The sequence below is a fragment of the Lissotriton vulgaris genome, chromosome 11 (genome assembly GCF_964263255.1).
Source record: "Lissotriton vulgaris chromosome 11, aLisVul1.2, whole genome shotgun sequence".
NCBI classification, from domain to species: Eukaryota; Metazoa; Chordata; class Amphibia; order Caudata; family Salamandridae; genus Lissotriton; species Lissotriton vulgaris.
In genome coordinates, this window is record NC_141699.1 from 82,222,393 (window position 1) to 82,242,381 (window position 19,989).

A 19,989-nucleotide genomic window follows, 5' to 3' on the forward strand; every position below is an offset into this window, starting at 1 on the left:
GTTGGCTTGTAGAGCTTGAGGAACGTACCAAAAAACTTGTTGACCTTCTTTGCCTAGTGTGCTTAGTATAAGAGCTTTCTTTCTTTTGGCAGAGAACTCTTGCCCATCCAGAGCATCCAAGTAATTCTCAAACATGAGAATCCAATCCTGCCACGGAATGCTAGGAGGACCAGCTTGTGCTAAGAAATTTGGTTGTAGAACAATCGAAATTTGTGCAGAAGCCATAGTGTATCAAGTAGTAAAAGCTGTAAGACAAACTAAAAATAGGCTCCAGAGTAATTCATTATACTGAGAAGACCCTTCAACATTAATGGGTATAAGCATGTAAACAAAATAACATGAAAGTGTTGAAAGTACCTTGAAAATGATGATAAGTACAATATTTTCGGGAGTATCATCATTTTTAATAAACTGCATCGCCCCACTAGGGAGAGGTGTAAACATTCCGCCCGGTCTAGCTGTTTCTTTACTCCCAGAAGAGCCTCCCAATTTGATTTGACCAGGGCAGTTGTAGAAACCCTAAGCTTGTCCCTCAAGTATGTGACCTCTTGACATACCCTTGGGTCAGCATACTTCGGCATGTTGGCGCATAGCAACTGAGTTTTGGCCGAATTCAGCTTATAGCCAGAAGCCGCGCCAAACTCTGTAGCTAGGTGTTCAATCGCCACCATCGCTATAGTTGGATTCGGCGTAATGACAGCAACATCGTCCGCGTAGGCGAGAACCTTAAACTCATGTTTGTATGAATACTGTTTGGATCCTGGTACTAGATTCCAGCATTCTTAAAAACGGTTCAATATATAATGAAAATAGAAGAGGAGAACAGGGGAAACCTTGCCTGGTACCTCTCTGTATTTGTACCGCCTCCGACTCGAGTCCCATGGTGCTAACACAGGCTACAGGTTGACAATACAATGTCTGCAATGATTTATTAAACGCTGGTCCAAAGCCCGACGCCTCATAACATCCCATAAAAAGCACCATGAGACCCGGTCGAAAGCCTTCTCAGCATCTAATAAAATTAAAGAAAGTGGTTCCCGGGTTACATTGACATAATCAAAAAAAGTTATCACACGGTTGACAAGATCCGCCGTTCCTCGCTGTGGAATAAACCCGTGTTTTATAGTGGAAACTAATTCAGAAATAACAGAAGACAGCCTATTGGCCAGGATCTTTGAGTAGATCTTCCCATCCGCATTTAAAAGCGAGATTCGCTGGTTTATCTTTTTTATGGAACACAACTATGCATGCTTCGTTCCAGGTTTTAGGGGATGCACCTTTCTAGGCCATTCGCATTGTTGCCAGGAGATCCACCTTTAAAACCGAAAAGAAAGTTTTACAGATTTCCAAAGGTAGCTTGTCTGGCCCTGCCGCCTTACCCCTTGCCAACCCATTTACTGCTAATTCCAATTCATCTAAGGAAATGGGGGCTTCCAACTCTTCTATCTCCTCTGCAGGGAGATCTGGCATGCAAAATGGGCTGATGAGGGTAGACGCACCGACCTCATCGCACTCATCTCTTCGATACAATACCTCGTAAAATTTTCTAAACACCTCCAGAACACAACTTTCATTTTCAATAGAGTCCCCATTTGAATCTAGAATATTGTTTATCCGTAGGGCTGCCTCCCTAAGTCTTAATTTTTGGGCGAGGCATCTGCCACTTGCCTCGCCATACTTGTAATGGATTTGCTGTTTAATAAAAAAAAATGCAGTTTCCTGGGACCAATTGAGATTTAGCCTTGCATTGAGCCGTGCCACCACTGTAAACAAATCAGTTATATCTATACCGGCTTGAATCCCATGCATAAGTACTTCCTCAGCCTTCATCAACTCCTAGTATAACTTTTGAAATTTAGCTGCCTGTTTTTTTTGATTATACAAACCAAAACTCAAAGCTTCCCCTTGAAAAGCAGCCTTAAAGCTATCCCAGACACAGCCTACACTACTGCTCCCACGATTAATATTGAAAAAAGAAGTGATCCATTGTTTCATGTGGGCAATAAATTGCTGCTCCAATAAAAATTTACGGTCAAAAGAAAATCCCCTTGGCTTTGTAACTGCTACTATGCCTGTTCTGGAGAGAACTACCGGCCCATGATCAGATGTAATTCTCGGGTATACCTGAATCACAGCCTGATTTAACAGCAATTGAGGAGTGAAAAAATAATCCAATCGCACTAGCTTCTGATGGGGAAAAGAAAAAAAAGTGTATCCCGAAGCCACCTCCCTTAGAAAAGCCCAAAATCTACCAACCCATGTGCCATCATTAGTGCCTGCAAAGCTTTGAAACCTCACGGTTTCCTACCGCTATATCTCAACTGTTCATTGCATAGGATGTTAGGTGCTAAATTTATATTAAAATCCCCGCACAGGATCAGTGGTGTGGGCCACGTCGCCAACTCAACATTTAAGAACTCAAGTGTGGTTGCCTCATCTAAATTTGCCCCATAAACTGCACGGATCGTAAAAATTGTAGGGCCTACAACGCATTCTGCAATTGCCCACCTGCCTAATCCATCAGTTAGAATTCTACCTGTGTTGCCTGTATGTTTTTTGCCCAGAATTGCCACTCCTCTAGCTGTACCAGAATATTTAGTACAGGCTATTAGATTGAATCCCAGCTCTTCGAGCAATTGCCGCTTTGACCATACTATATGGGTCTCCTGGAGATAAATTATATCGCAGTAGAGAGCTCGTAACTCCTGCGCCACCCGCCGTCTTTTATCCACTGAGTTCAGCCCCCTGACATTCAGCGTACCTACCCTGATACACCTACCCGCCATTTAGCTATATATGAAATCCTTCCACTCGGCCACAAACTACCTGAAAAAACAACACTGACTGCCCAGAATAAACTCATTTTCGTCCTGTACTCATGCATTATTTTCTTTTCCCCCCTCTCTCTCCCCTCCCCCTAACCCCCCAACCCATAGACCCCTCAATGCCACCCTTCACCTCCCCCCCAAACCCGCACCACCCAAAAAGAGGCTTAAGGACCATGTCCTCAGCGATGTAGGAGTGCTACCTCCAGTGCCCACTTGTTTGACTCCCCTACCCCCACCCTCTGTCTCTCTCTCTCTCCTCAATCCACTTAATAGCCTGGCACCAGGCCATGAAAAAAAAAGACAAAATCCGCTCCCCTCACTTCATCTCACCTCAAAACAAATCATAGACTTCATTAGGCATAACATCCCATATATCCCCATCACTCGATGGTCTAAATTGTAAACTTTTCAATGTTTCTTAGAAAGCATACAAAGATTCGCCTACGTTTTGAGGAATACAGCAAAAACAAACACAAAATCAATAGAAGAAGGAGAATAAAATGTGAGAGAGAGAAGACCCCTGTAACCTAGAAAAAGCAACAACAAAAAAATTGCACTTCCCACCTCGTGCTAGACCCAATATACATACAACTACCGGTACATGCTCATTTGTTTAACAACATGTCCCTTTAACTTTTTGGACTCTGACTTTTGGGACTCTTATCAATTTCCTTCAAATAATCCTGTGCGACCGTTTCAGGACCGTACTCCACGGAATGTTAGAGAAAATGGTCAGTCAATTTTGTATAGTTCAAGATTGACTGACCATTTTCTCCAACAGCAACACACTACTAACGATTTACAGTGGACAGTGATAGAACATCTTCTGCCTGGTACCACCACACAACAATCGCTCTTTGAGAAAGTACAAAGATGGATTTATCGTATGTCCACCCACCATGTAGGATTAAACGATAACATCCCATGGAGTATGGTCCTGAAACGCTAAAAAGGTCATCAGGGTAGCTCTTGTTATGCACTCTAAAGTAACTCAGACAGATAAGCTTTAAAGTGTTCCTTTGTCACATACTGAACTGTCACATACTGAATAATAAAAGCTTTGCAGTACAGAACAAATGTGACATTGTATTTAGTGATCCCCAAAAAATGTTGTTGCACAATAGAATTAGTCACTAAGGAATAGAAAAGTGCATTAAAAGTTAGAGCATATGTAGTAATTAATTTTCAAACAATGACTTACTATTGCCTACCTACAAACATAAAATGTCCAAACATATATACAGTGTGGGAATATGTAAAAAGAAAAAATACTTTGAGCTACTGGAAAGCGAACATTAACAAAGCAATGGCCAGAGTTATTTCTATATTAAGAATGATTACTTTTGATAACCAACGGTCCCCGTTTTACCATCAATATGGGCAAACATCAGGCTCCATGTGAATGTGGGTTTCATCATGGCAGCCCGTGTGGTACGGCTAATAGAGTTCCTGCATCACCAAATGGCAACAATAGCGGAGACGGGTTCACAGACTCTCTTTTGTGAGCCGTTTTTTCTACTGATAAAGTTTATCCCGTTTGTCCCTCAAGTAACTACAAACAGCGTTCTAGCTACCAAGGCGTCCCGTTTTGGCCACGCCCCCATTTACGCATAACACGTTCATACGTGATGACGTGAATGGGGAACACCATTAGAGTCCATAAGTTGCGAGCAACATCAACATTCGGACCGGGAGAATACTTGTAGGTACGCTGCCTGGAACAAGACGAGCAGGTGACCGGATCTCTGATACCTTAATGCAAGGTTGACTTTCTCAGTTTTCCTGATCGCCTCTTTCTTACTCCATTTTAAATGCCCAAACGTCTGTTCCCTCTCCCTACGGGCTCCATGATACACTTATTTAAGTGATTTTACGTAAGGTCTAAGGGCCCGATGTAGGTGGCAAATACCGGTCGGAAACGGCCAAAATCGGCCGTTTCCGACCGGTATTTGGCACTTTGAGATGTAGGGGGCCAGTATTTACCTATTGGGTATATTTACCGAATCAGTAAATTTACAGAATCTGTAAAATACCGAATCGGTATTTTTACCGATTCGGTATCTTCCAGATGTAGGTGGGACTCTTCTGAGTCCCACAGGCCTTTCAGATTCGGTATTTTAACACCCAATCCAATTGGGTGTTAAAATACCGAATCCAGGTGTGCATGCACATGTGTGCATGCACACCTATGCCATGTGACAGACAGACATGCCCTTAGGGCATGTCTGTGTGCCACATGGCACACAAGCCAGTATTGGCGGTGCTAGAGGATGTCAAAGTGACACCCCCTGCACCCTTGCAGAAATCGGTAATTACCGAATCGGTAAATACCGATTCGGTAATGCCCATTGATTCCTATGGGCTTCAATGCCCATAGGAATCAATGGGCATTACCGATTCGGTATTTACCGAATCGGTAAATACCGATTCCTTCCGATTCGGTAATTTTAAAAATAAAATTACCTACATCTGCCCTTCTCTTTTTTACCACCTCTTAAATACCGATTCGGTATGAATCGGTATTTATGAAGTGGTAAAAAAGATTTACCTACATCGGGCCCTAAGTCTTTCCTCCATGTTGTAAATGTCACATTTTTGCCAGTAATTTTAATTTCCCACTTCACCCATGGGGACTCCATTTCTGAGATGTGCTCAAACTGTCCCGGTAGATTTGGCATGTTGAACTCCGCTTCTGTGATCTTTTTATGTAAAAGGCTTTGAGTGTGCAGAAGGAATAATAGGCCCTTCAACTACAGGCAGTCAGTTAAAAGGGAAACTCCTCTATCTAGGAACAAAAGCTTAAACATTGTTTTGCTTTATGGCTGTAATTGCATACATCTTATATGATGATGTATGGCATGTCTCTTCTGAATATTTAAAGATTTGACAGGTTTCAGAATCAAGGAACTAAGCACTTCATTAATGACTGCTTAAATAACTTGCACTTTTGTCTCACAATGTAGATGCTATAGTATATTTATTTGTATATCTTTGTTGCAGGTTCTTACAAAGATCTTTTGACATCTACATAAGATCTCCGGGGTATAACCGTGAGTTGTACCACTTTGTACTGTTTCACAGGTTAGGGTGCGCCTTAGAGTGTGCATACCGCTGAGAAACTTAGATATAGGTCCTGACGAATGCTTTGCTAATGGCACTGAAAAGCAGAAACATGTTGACCGCTTCTTAGAAACACCCAAAATCGGATGATACCAATTACTTTATAGAATTGGCATTCATCCGTCTCACGTTTTTAATGGTATCTGGCCAACCTTGAATAAAATAGTGGTTGGGTTAATGCCAGACACCTTTTAATCATCACTTCTTTTCACTTCACCACTGATGCACATACGCATTTGAACCTCCTGCTCCGCTGTAATTCAGGCGTGGAAGTATATCAAAGAAGCATTAGGCTTCTCTGGTAGAACCCTATGATGAAGCATGTCACCAACCAGGTTGGTGAGTGAGGGTTCTTTTAACACATTATGTTGTGCTTCTAGTCTCCTATTCTTTTTCTACCTTGTGTTAGGGCAACCTTTAGCTTGTTCTTCAAATCACTCTTTTGTTGTTATGTATTGATCTACAGGGAGTGCCTTTCCCTCTTTCTCTTGTTGTTGCAAACAAACATTTTAATGCCAAAGTGCATTTCGTATGGGGTCCGCCTACCCAGAGGTGTTCTAGGGAGATTATTAAGTGCACGTTGGATGCCATACAAATGGGATAATCAGTTCCTGCCAGTACCTAAGACTCTAGCCATCAAGGATTACTTTAAGTCACGGTTCATTCGCTCCACAATCAAATTGCCCTCAGCCTACATGGAGACAAAAATTGCACCGGCACTCCCAAAGACCGCATAGCATCCTTGTACGCCTTAGAGGCCCACGCTGGACCTTGGTCAGAATGAAAGGTGCCACAGGCAAAAATCCTTACAAAGACACGCAAATCCCTGCTGACAGTTCGAGCATCAGCACTGCGTTGGGCCACACCCAAAGAAATCTGGTGCACGAATCCACTGCAACTAAAATATATTTATATGCAGTATCTGAAGACAAAGGACCGCAGTGTTCAAGATGCACACATGAAAAAGGCCGATTAGCAATGCTAAGCAGTCTTTGCGGGGGAGGTGTAACCACTGATGGCTTAATCTGTTGACAGATGTCGCAAGAAAGCACATCATTTTGGGTTTGTTTATATAATCCACACCACCAGTACCGCTGCTTCAAAATAGAGACTGTAGCAGATACTCCAGCATATGCTGAGGCCATGCCTTTGTGTACGGTTTTAATTAAGTGTACCTACAGTCTGCTTTGGGAATCAGCTGATCTCCAATGTCTGGTATTCGAGCAAAAGGAACTTGTTCGTGAGTTAACTGATATGAATAGTTTGAATGGAATCCGGGTGGGTAATGAAGGCCCTCCTTAGTTGCAGCAATCGGACCACATGGCTACTGCAGATTTGGCTGCTTCATCAGCCAAACTATTCCCAACAGCATGTGCCCTGACATGCTGATGACCAAGAGTATGTATACCATGTGTGAGAGGCAAAAGTTGTTTAAGATCTGCCACTCGAACCCAAAGCATTTTATGCTTAATTGTGCTTTCTTTTGAATCTCGATATTCATTTTGATACCAGAAGAATAAGTTGTCATTGAAAGACTGAACACAGTAATACGAATCGCAGACAATAAGAGTCAAAACTTTTGGATCAGCAAACTCAAGAGCAAGAACTAAAGCTTGTAGCTCAGCTAATTGTGCAGTACAGTCTCCTAGTGCCTGAGTGTGCACTATGAAAGATTTGAATTATCCATTCACCATTGTACCTGCAACTATAGCACATGCTGCCGAGTAAGAATGCTTAGAACTCGTGGCCGGTTGCGCCAAACCATCGGTGTAAATAATACACGCACAGACTTCCAAAGGAAGCAAAGACAAGGGAGATGGATGAACATGTTCATACTGTTAGAACTCCTGTGTCTGAAGAGAAGCGTCAAAGATAAAAGTGACATCCGGGGACATCAAGAGGTAGCCCTTGGAATCCAACTGGGATGCAAAGCCTTTGAGTTTAGCACACTTGCCTTTGTGACTGCCTCTAAGGCAGGATATGGTGTAACCACCAAAATGCATTTTCCCTGCGCCAAAGCGCATTGTTTTAGAACCTCCATTTGGACAGCTGTCAAAACTTTCTCGACTGCTGAAAACCTCATTTTGGCTGAAGTGTACAAATGTGACTTGTATGTGATCCGTACTGTGTCTCCTTCATTGTACATTAAGTAAGTGAAACCCACCTTTCCTGGTACGATTCGTATCACCAGGTTAGTGTGGTTGTCACGTGTTAACAAGTATTTATATTCAAGCAAATCAGATTGCAAAGAAAGTAAAATAGCAGAGTTTTCCTGCTTTTGAGCTGGTTTTTGAAAAAGTAGGTTGTATCAAAGCATTAAGTGTCTTGATACGCTGGGCATAATCCGGATGTGAGAGGGATGGGTGGAAAATAATGCGAGGAGGTCTTATAGGCTGTTGAATGATGGCAACATTTATTAAAGTTAATTCCAAATAGAAAAAAAATAACAAGTCAAAAATGGAGTCGGAAAGGGAGAAAAACACCAATAAACAAGATTGTCTTGGTTCTGGGGTTCGTTGTTGTTGGTTCGTCTTCTTCTCCACAGGATGATGGCACCTCCCCGAGTAAAACTAAAAAAATAAGAGGCAGTTAATGCGGGGGTTCTGATTAAATAATCACTAAGGCTTACATTGTGCCAACATTGCGACAGAAGAAACCCTAAGTGAGGTTCAGAAATGGCCTTCTGTGAAACCACCAATCAAGAGAATATAATTAAAGGGAAAAAAAACAAAATTCAGAAAAGGGAAGGGAAATCAGGTCTCACTCTCTGCTGGAGTAATTCTCTCAGGCTTCCGACTTCGCTTCTGCATTCCTATCTATGGAGCGATTTGCCTGTGAATTGGGGAATACAGCCACTTAGAGTGGTCCTTGTTGAGAAAAAAAGTGTGAGGCCCGTCCGGGGGAGTGAGGATAAACACACAACAAGGTGCAAGTGCTCTGTACGCTTTCAATGTGCCCCGTGAGTCCCTTGGACTCGCCAACCCCTCCTCCCTTCTCTTAGTTCAAAACCCCCTGTTCCAGAGTACGTACCGCAGAAGCCGTAGCTCTCCAGAGCTACAGTGGCCTCACAGCGTCCTCCAGGGGTGACCACCAATCCTCCGACCATTCTTTTTCGTCTGTACTGGCGGTCTCCACACGCCTCAGCGGTTCCTCGTCCGTTTTGGGCTTTCGCTTTTCCTTCTGGCCGTCTGCTTCTCGTCCTGACTTTTCTTGCCTCCTGTCTACTTCTCGTCCTGGCTCTTTTCCATCTGTTTCTTGTCCTGGCTCTTTTCCGTCTGCTTCTCATCCTTGCGGGGTGCTCAACTCGGTTCCGTCCTTTTACTTGAACGCGCACACAGTGGCATCTTCCGGGATCCTCCTTTCTACCCTGGACTCTGCCTCCTCTTCTGACAGAGCGTTATCCCATTGGTCCCTACACTGGGGAGGAGGTTCCTCGACCTGCAGGGAGAAAGGGCTGAGGGATATTAACTCTTGCTATTCCGTGTTCAGCTCCTGCGTGATATTGTGCTCCTTAGAGTGGTAACTCAGAGTTCTCTCACACCGGACTATAAGTACGCCCGAAATTTTAAAAAACCCAGCAAAGACTGAAGTTTTTTCAGTGTCATCAGAGATTGCAATCGTGCGCATTTCTCCAGGAAATGAAGAGCCAGGCCTCGACCCTCATTGTTGAGTCTGCAGCCAAAGAAGAGGACCACATAACATGCAATGTGAGACTTGGCCACCCCAGTGCAGCTGGTGGTGCAGTAAATAGCTTGAACTGACCCTTGCCCATTGTTAGTATAAACCCACGAAGACTAGAATTGTAAGTTGAATACTTACCTGCTATTGCATAACACTGTTTTCCTTCTTCAGGATTGCATTGCATTCTCATCCTATTGTATACAAGTCTATCTATTACATAGTTCTACTATTCTAAACCGATATCACTTGTGTACTTCTATTACTGTAAAGCATTGTTTATTGCATGCAAAACAATTCCAACTGCATTTGAAAAGTATTGCTACTTTTAAAATGTTACTTACCTGTCACTGAGTTCCTCTTAGTTCTAAGAATAAAATAACAAAATAATAACTTTTTATACAAAACAGTTTGTCTGGATTCAGTCTCTGGGTGTGTGCAATCATTTCTTTTCTTTCCTGGGTATATACCAAAAAGGCTTGACACAGCCCTATGAAAAGGCTAACTGCTCAACCACACTACCAGAAATTGTGAGCATGATTCACAAAGGGCCTACGCACTCTTAGAGGAGGCCTTGCAGTCGTGGGGGAGTCTACGCACTTGAAGTTGAAGCTCCGCAATGAGAATTCTCATTACAGAGATTCCACCCCAAGTGCAGGGACTCCCCCACGACTGGGGGTGCTCCGCCTGGGGGTCCTCCGTCACGAGTACGAAGGCCCTTTGTGAATCAGGCCCAGAGCTTTTAGTATTAAGTCTGTAAGCCACTTGGGATCCACTGGACTCTGTGTACACTATACTTTACTTTGGTATAATATACACAGAGACAGCTTCCTGGTGTCTTTCTATTCTGTTTCTAGCCTGCAAGTGATGGTGGTCAGTGGAGGTAGCACAGATCCAGGCGCTGTGCGTTCCTCCATGGCCTACTGAGTCGATATGTCCCTAATGGTGCTGTGATCTGCATGGAGTGCATTCGCACATGTGTGGTGGGTGAGTTTTGGCAATGATAGTACCTGTGTTGGAGGGGCTTTGCTCAAGTCACGATGCTCGCCGGCCACCCGACCTTGCACCACTAGATCTTTCCTGGGCTCAGACACAACCTCACCAATTAAAAAATAGCGAGGAGCCCACAGTGGTCACAGCAGCTATGGTAAGGCATTGATAAATGTCTTCTCCAATGATGGGGAATGCCTTCCTCCTTTGCACAGCAACTTATCCAAAACTGAGGGTCATTTGTTCAGAATGCTGTATGCTCGCACAGTGCTTTCAAAGTTTTATACTTCAAGATGAAAAGGTTCTTCAGAAGGAAGCCATAAACCACACAGTTGGGTTTTGGGAGTACCCTGCAGTCAATAGTGCTCAAGCTTCAGCACACACTGCGGTGACACCAAGCTCTCCCAGACCTAATCCTCCGCATTGTGTGAAGCAGGCCTTCCCTGAGTCAGAGCAACAGTTTCAGTTTCTGGCTGCCTCAGCTCTTCTACTATACCCATTTTCTAGGCAGCATATTCCTCATGTAAAGGCACCTCTGATGCCCTTCCCAAGCAGTTGTTCAGCTCCTTTTTTCAAGGCATGCCCTGAGTCAGCCTCTCCTGACGTTTCTGGTCCCAAACTAATGGGGGGGTTTCTGGTGCCACGCCAAAGGGAAGAGGGCAAGGGGGAGTTGGCAGACAATACCACAAACCTGGAGCACAGAATCATTGCTGATGTGTGACTCCAGATTCTGATAGAGAAATCTTGTCAAGCTGTCTGGAAGTGTCTGGCCCATTTCTATACCAAAGTTGAAAACATTGTTTTTGTGTTCCAACAGTCAAGCCTGACACTCTTTTCAAGCAGTTCCTGCCTTTTGCTTATAACTGTCATGCTGGTCCAGTTGTCTTTTAGTTTTATCAGGAAGGTGTGGTGGAGTTGGGAGTCTTGCAATCGCAACTACCACCTCTCGATGTGAGGGGGCATCTTGGCTTTCGGATTCCCAAAAATAGTAAAGCTTGGTGGTCAGAGACTAGGGTGAAGTGTTGTCTGTATAGAAACACAAGGAAGTGTTCACAAGCACACACCACAGCTTGACTTTCTTTCCCAGGTTGGGAATAAGCACAATGGGTCTGTGATAAACCCTGGCTCACATAAGCCACAATATGTCTTTGAGCGTTGTCATGTAAACTGTACTGGGCAAGGATCGCACCCAACCCCGCAAGGCTGGCTTCTACTACAATTTCAGTTTGAAATTTTGGATCAAAATTAACCATTTAAGTAGCTTTCTCAATTGCATGTTTGATATTCTTAAAGCTTTGGTCACTTTCAGGTAATCACTTGAATACAGCGTTCTATTTTGTCAAGTCTTTTAACGGGGCAGTGACTATGGGATAACCATGAATATACCTGGAACAGTACCTGGCCATACCAAGGAAGGATCGCAGTATGGTCACATTTTGTGGTGGAGTAGTGGACGACAAGGCTTGTACTTCAGTTGGACCTGGTGTAATCCCCTTTTTAGAGATAATTTGCCCAAATAATTAGAGTTCCGATTTGTGAAACTCACACTTTTCTGAGACCGGCATCAGCCAGCAAGTGGCATACTTGTGTAAGGGTGTTGTCATGTTCTTTTTGTGTGGCCACAAATGCCAGTATATCATCACTATAATTAAAAGCATGTGTGGCAGGCTGTATTATGTGACAAATTGCATTCTGAAAAAGTTCTGCAGCTGATGACACCCCAGAATGAAGTATGTTATATCTGAACAAACCAATATGGGTCAAAAAAGTAATAATGTACTTGCAGTTTTCCTCAAGTTCGAGTTGATGATACTCCTAGTTCAGATCACTACCACTATGGGGCCAATTCCGATCTCGCTCTGAATGGCTCCAAACATGATCCGGTCAGGAAAAGTACAAGCCGGACGTGTGTTTTCTGATCGACTCGTACAACTGTACAAGCGAGTAAGTACGATGCGGAAAACCTGAAATCACTGACCGAGACGTTTTCGGGTCTGGATCACTCCATAAGTGTCAGACGTAAGTGAACCGTGCAATGCAAAAGAGGCCATTTCCGACCGAGCCAGTACGATGCACGGTTTGGACAGCCGGATCGAGACAGAGTTTCCGTGCATGTGCTGTGCAGATGGCACAGACGCGTGCGCACTGCAGGTGGCACCCTTTTGCGAGACGTAACCATTCAATCAATGGGAACCCATGTACGCCTTGTACGACCGGCTCCCATTGACTTCAATGGGAGTCCGACCGAACCGAGTCCAACAGCATGCGGTCGTATCGTACTCACTTGGTCAGACTGCAGGAGTCCAGCTCGGTCGGTAAACACTCCAGATCCGGTTAGGTCGGAGAGCTTTCCGACCCTGAATAGAATCGACCCCTATGAGTGAAACCCTTGGTTTCAGACTAGTAGAGTGTTCAATGATATCATGCTTTAACAGTGTTTTCAGTTCTTTTTCAACAGCTTCCTGTAAGTGAAACACAATTTGGCGATGTCGTTGAGCAGCAGGGTGAATGTCCTCATTGATGTGCAGTTGCACTTTCATGGTCCTAAGCTTTCCTAGTCCATGAAACAATGACGGGAACTGACTTGCTATGTCTGCATGTGCATTTATGTTATAGTTGATGTAAATTAGACCCCTGTCTGCAGCAGTACTGAAACATGCACTTGACGAGGTACCTTTAGAACATGAATCAGTGCCGGTACCTTCGTCTTCTTGTGTCGCATGGCTGCTACGGATAATCCTCAACTTTGCTTTGGCATGGCGGTAGTAAACATTTATACCTTTGTCTTCAAAGGTGTGAGATGCGGCAACAGTGACAGATTATTGTACTTTTCTGCCGGCTTGATGTTTATTGATGCACCACTATTGATGATTAAAGGTATGGAACAACCATTCATCTTTAGTGTGATCTTGGGGCAATGTCCAAATGAACATGGTTGTGTTTCATGTGGCGATCTCCCTTGGACTTGGACTCTCCTCTGTATGAATCCAAACCCACATGTTCACGTTGTTCACCAGTCAACACCATCATTGCACAGCCATCTTTTACACTGTCATTTGACACTGACAACAAAGAATCTTTCGAAGATGAATCTGAGGACGATCAACCTTGTTCAGTTTCCACTTGCCTCAATTCGTGTCACCTCTTGGTATTTTGTGTGTGACTACAGGATTTCTGGAACTTTCTGGCATGCGTTTTGTTTTTTTGTCTTGACACAGTCAGTTTCTCTTTCCCTTTGCAAACTGTTACAAAATGTTTTTATTTACCGCAACCTTTGCATGTTGGTCCAATGGTCGGAAACTTACCTACATGCAGAAAGGAGAATCCCAATCGGAAACACAATTTCTTTTTCCTCTGAGACATCACTTTATGGCCCTAGACTTTGTGTTGATTCACCCTGGGTTACTCCAGCTTCCATATAAGCAGCTTGTCAATTTGCACGTTCTTTTGCTCTCACAGCGACCACCACCCACAACAGGCTCCCCGCAGGAGCTGGAACAAGATCACCGCCGACCAGCTCACCACCTCCCTCAGCCAGAACCCTCCCGCCAGCGTAACGGACCCCAACGAAGCTACCCGCAACTTCACACAGTGGCTCACCAACTGCGCCGACGACCTCGCACCTCTGAAGAACCCACCCAGCAGACCCGGCAGCAAGAAAGCCTCGTGGTTCACCAACGTACTCAAAACATCCAAGAAAAACTGCTGCACCCTCGAAAAAGTCTGGCGCCACGACCAGACTACAGAAAACATGACAGCCCTCAAGAACGGCACCCACATACACCACCAGCTGATCCGCACCACCGAAAGAACAACATTCAAAGAACGACTGGACAACAACACCCACAACAGCAAGGAACTCTTCAGCATCGTCAAAGAGCTCTCCAACCCCAGCGCCGGAAACAACGACATCACACCCTCGCAAGACCTCTGCGACTCACTCACCTCATTCTTCCACCGCAAGATCGCTGACATACACAACAGCTTTGGCGCACAGACCATGCACCCAACCAACGCCCCCCACCACCCTCTGCAACTGGACCCCGGTCAACACCGAAGCCACCACCCGCACGTTGAACACCATCCACTCCAGATCCCCTACCGACCCCTGCCCCCACCACGTCTTCAACAAGGCCGACTCCATCATCGCACCCCAACTCCGGGACATCATCAACATCTCCTTCACCACCTCCACCTTCCCGGAGAGCTGGAAGCATGCCGAGCTCAGCACTCTCCTGAAGAAACCGACAGTGGACCTCACCGACCTCAAGAACTTCCGCCCAATCTCGCTCCTCCCTTTTCCTGCCAAAGTCATTGAGAAGACCGTCAACAAATAGCTTGCCGCCTTCCTCGAGACGAAAGTATCCCTCGACCCCTCACAGTCCGGTTTCCGAGCCAACCACAGCACCGAGACCGCCCTCATTGCAGCCACCGACATCAGATCCCTGCTCGACAATGGGGAAACAGCTGCCCTCATCCTCCTGGACCTCTCTGCAGCGTTCGACACAGTTTGCCACCGCACACTAATACAGCGCCTCAGCAACACCGGAATCCAAGAGAAGGCACTGGAGTGGATCATCTCGTTCCTCGCCGGAAGAACCCAGAGAGTCCGCCTCTACCCGTTCCGATCCTCAGCCACCGAAGTCATCTGCGGCGTACCTCAAGGATCCTCGATCAGCCCCACCCTCTTCAACGTCTACATGAGCACCCTCGCAGCCATCGCACGCCAACACAACCTTAACATCATTTCCTACGCCGACGATACCCAGATGATCCTCTCTCTCACCAAAGACCCCGCCACCGCCAGAGCCAGCCTACACGAAGGAATGAAAGACGTCGCAGAGTGGATGAAGAACAACCGCCTGAAACTGAACTCAGACAAGACGGAAGTCCTCATCCTGGGATCATCCCCCTCCGCCTAGGACAACTCATTGTGGCCCCCTGCCCTAGGCACCACCTCCAAGCCAACAGGCCACGCACGAAACCTGAGCTTCATCCTGGACTCCTCCCTCTCGATGACCAAACAAGTCAACGCCGTCTCGTCATCCTGTTTCAACACCATGCGCATGCTCCGAAAGATCTTTCGATGGATCCCCACAGAAACCAGGAAGACGGTCACCCAGGCACTTGTCACCAGCCGACTGGACTACGGGAACACCCTCTACGCGGGAACCACAGCCAAACTACAGAAAAGACTCCAGCGCATACAGAACGCCTCCGCACGACTCGTCCTGGACATCCCCCGCCACAACCACATCTCCGCCCACCTCAGAGACCTGCACTGGCTTCCCGTCAGCAAGAGGATCACGTTCAGACTCCTCACCCACGTACACAAGGCTCTCCACGACCTGGGCCCCAAGTACCTCAACAACCGCCTCACTTTCTACACGCCCACCCGCCAGCTGTGATCAACCAGCCTCGCCCTCGCCCTCGCCACCGTACCACGCATTCGCAGAGCCACCGCCGGAGGAAGATCCTTCTCCTACCTGGCGGCCAAGACATGGAACCCCCTCCCCATTCACCTACGGCTGACCCAGGACCATCTCTCCTTCAGGAAGCAACTCAAGACCTGGCTATTCGAGCAGTAATGGGCCCCTCCCCCCCAGTGCCTTGAGACCCTAGCGGGTGAGTAGCGCACTATAGAAATTGACTGATTGATTGATTGATTGAAGAGCCATAAGCACTCTCTATTGACTGAGTGTTTAATGCAGGATACGTCATCTGAACGAGTTGGAAAGGCAACATCAATGACTCTGAGATGGAGGAAGTCGGAAAAACAACCATCAATGACTCTGAGACGGATTACTTTCTATATCATTGAATTCATTGAACTTGCAATGCTTGATGAGGTCCTCAAGTCTTTCAGCAAACTCATCCATCATTTCTCCAGCTTGCTATGGGGCTTGGTTGAAGATATACCTTACATAGTTGACATTCGGCATTGGATTTTACCTAATTCCTAATGCCACCTTAATCTGAGAGTAAGTTAATTCATCAGCTTGTGGTATTTTCTTTATCGCTTCTTTCCCTCCGTCACTTGCAAGGTTCTTTAAGTATTTGATGATCTTTTTATCATCTGTTTCTTCTAGTGTGTCAATTAAATCATCACATTTTTCAATCCAGCAAGTCGATCTGGTGCCTATTCTCTGCCTATCGAAGGGAAGCAGCAGTTTTAAAAAGGTGACAGCATCAAAGCCAGTTGTGGTGCTCACTGACATTGAGAGTAGGGCCCTCTCTGGTGCCGTCTACTGCCGGCTAGAACCTGCTCCATTCATACCATCTTTAGGCCCCAGTTGGGTGCTTGTATCAAGGTTGACGCGGCCGATCTGATGTCGTTGGGCCTATTTTTCATCTTTGACGGTGAGTGATTGCTTTTTCTCATGTGCATGCCCGTTTCCATTCTCAACTTTCTGCATTGTGCCTGGTTCTTACTGTGTCTAGCATTCCTTGGCACCATACACCAACCAGCGACTGCTTCACTTTGACTGTGGTGCACATGGCACGCATAAGCAGTTTGTGGGACCTCAACAAACTTTTCAGGGAGAGCACTCTCATTACTTTGGGTTGCAGATCCCCTAAGTCTTGGCCAGTAGTAGCATCCTCCCCAGCAGCATGCAAATGACTGTGCCAAACAGGGAGCTCTGTGGTGCACGTATTTATTCTTCCGAATGTGACTGTTTACTAACTGTATGGATTACATCACAAACCTTATTAACCTATCCCAGACACACCCAAACTATAATGTAATTCTTCTACGTAGTACATCGGGTAGTGCACCAAAAGGTTCCCACTGTGCATATTTACAAGACTCTACACTTGTGATTTTGGGCAAATCACTTAATCTGTTTGTGTCTTGAAAAATAGAAAAAACAAATGAGTGTGTGTGTCCTTGTGTAAAGTAGCTGGTGCTCATGTAAAGCACTCCAATACCTTCGGGTCGAGTTTGTGCTTTATAAGACAGCCAAAGAAAATGCAAAGTACTAAACTGGAGAGCAAGGAAGACCGCAGAGGCTCATTGAGAAACAGGAGACCAGGAGTCTGAGCACAATGCAGTGGTCAAGGAAAAGCAACAAACAGGAATGAAAGGCAGAATGCAAAGGCTTGCCGAACACTGGATGGTCATGGTGAACAACTTTACAATGTGGTCAACAAGCAGTGCCTAGTTACCAATGCCTAGTAGTCATTTAGAAGGGAGGACCTTCAATTCTACCCCCTCATTCTCTGAGAAGAGGGAGGGAAAATTCAGCATGCAAAAGTCCCAGTGATCTCCTTATTAATAGGTGAATATGAAACGCCGGCAGATGCCATCAATCAAGCACTGTGGTATTCATTCCCAGGTGGCACACCGCTCTGCCTATCTCTTCATCCTAATGTTCCAGGTGTAGAAACACCAGACCCTGTTTTACTGGCCAGAAATTCCAGCCCCTTGAACACCCTCAACGACTGGAACCCAATCTCCACTGAGGACACCATCCGCCTGATGAATTCCATCCACTCAGGATCCCCCACAGACCCATGTCCTCACCACATCTTCAACAAAGCAGACTCCGCCATAGCACCGCACCTCCGAGACGTCATCAACTGCTCCTTCAACTCCGCCACCTTCCCGGAAGACTGGAAACACGCTGAACTCACCGCCCTTCTGAAAAAACCCACAGCGGACCCCACCGAACTCAAAAATTACCGCCCCATCTCGCTCCTTCCATTCCCGGCCAAAGTCATCGAGAAAGCTGTCAACAACCAGCTCGCCGCCTTCCTCGAAGCCAACAAATCCCTCGACCCCTCACAGTCCGGCTTCCGAGCAAAACACAGCACTGAGACCGCCCTCATCGCAGCAACAGACGACATTCGAACTCTACTGGACAATGGAGACACAGTCGCCCTCATCCTCCTCGACCTCTCCGCAGCATTCGACACAGTCTGCCACAGCACCCTTTTACAACGCCTCAGAAACATCGGAATCCAAGGAAAAGCACTTGAATGGATCACCTCGTTCCTCACCAGAAGAACCCAGAGAGTCCGCCTCCCACAATTCAAGTCCGAGGCCACTGAAGTCATCTGTGGCGTACCACAAGGATCCTCACTCAGCCCCACCCTCTTCAACGTATACATGAGCCCCCTCGCGGCCATCTCCCGCCATCACAACCTCAACATCATCTCTTACGCTGATGACACTCAACTAATCCTTTCTCTCACCAATGACCCCAGCACCGCCAAAACTAACCTACACAAAGGAATGAAAGAAGTTGCCGAATGGATGAAACAAAGCCGTCTGAAACTGAACTCAGACAAAACTGAAGTCCTCATCTTAGGTACATCCCCCACTGCATGGGACGACTCCTGGTGGCCGGAAGCCCTCGGAAAAGCACCCATCCCGACAGACCACGCACGGAACCTAGGCGTCATCCTGGATTCTTCACTCTCAATGAACAGACAAGTCAGCGCCGTATCCTCTTCCTGCTTCAACATTCTCCGCATGCTCAGAAAAACATTTCGCTGGATCCCCACCGAAACAAGGAAAACAGTCACCCATGCTCTGGTCACAAGCCGACTGGACTACTGAAACACCCTCTACGCAGGCACTACCGCTAAACTCCAGAAAAAACTCCAACGAATCCAAAACGCCTCAGCCAGGATCATATTAGACATCCCACGCAATGAACACATCTCTGGTCACCTTAAAGACCTCCACTGGCTGCCCGTCAATAAGAGGATCACTTTCCTGCTGCTAACCCACGCACACAAATCACTCTACGACATCGGACCAGAATGCCTCAACTCACGACTGTCCTTCTACACCCCCTCCCGCCATCTACGTTCTTCCAGCCAAGCCCTCGCCACTTTACCTCGCATCAACAAGACCACCATGGGAGGCAGATCCTTCTCATACCTGGCTGCTAAAACATGGAACTCACTCCCCGCTTACCTCCGCCTTACCCAGAACCACCTTGCATTCAGAAAGCAACTTAAAACGTGGATATTTGACAAGTAATCCTCCTCCCCTTTCTAAGCGCCTTCAAACCCTCTGGGTATGTAGTGCGCTATACAAATTCTCTGACTTGACTTGACTTGACTAACTCTCCTCCTATGGCGAGCCCGGACTGTAGCCTCAGATTAGGAAGGCGGGCAGCCAGGCATTGGGCGATAGGTCGATGCCAAAGGGTCGCCTGTGGGATGATTTTTGTTAGGAGCCCTGTGAACCGCACCCATGGCCTTACGGTCTCTTCCCTGCCGGGCCACTATAATGTGAGGCCAGCATCATGGGCAGGCAGGCTCGGAGGGGGTCGCTTGCAGCAACGTTGCTAGGCCAGTATTGCTCTGGCTGCTGCAGACTTTAGCTTGGTCCCCCGGGGGCCACGCAGACGCCTAGAAG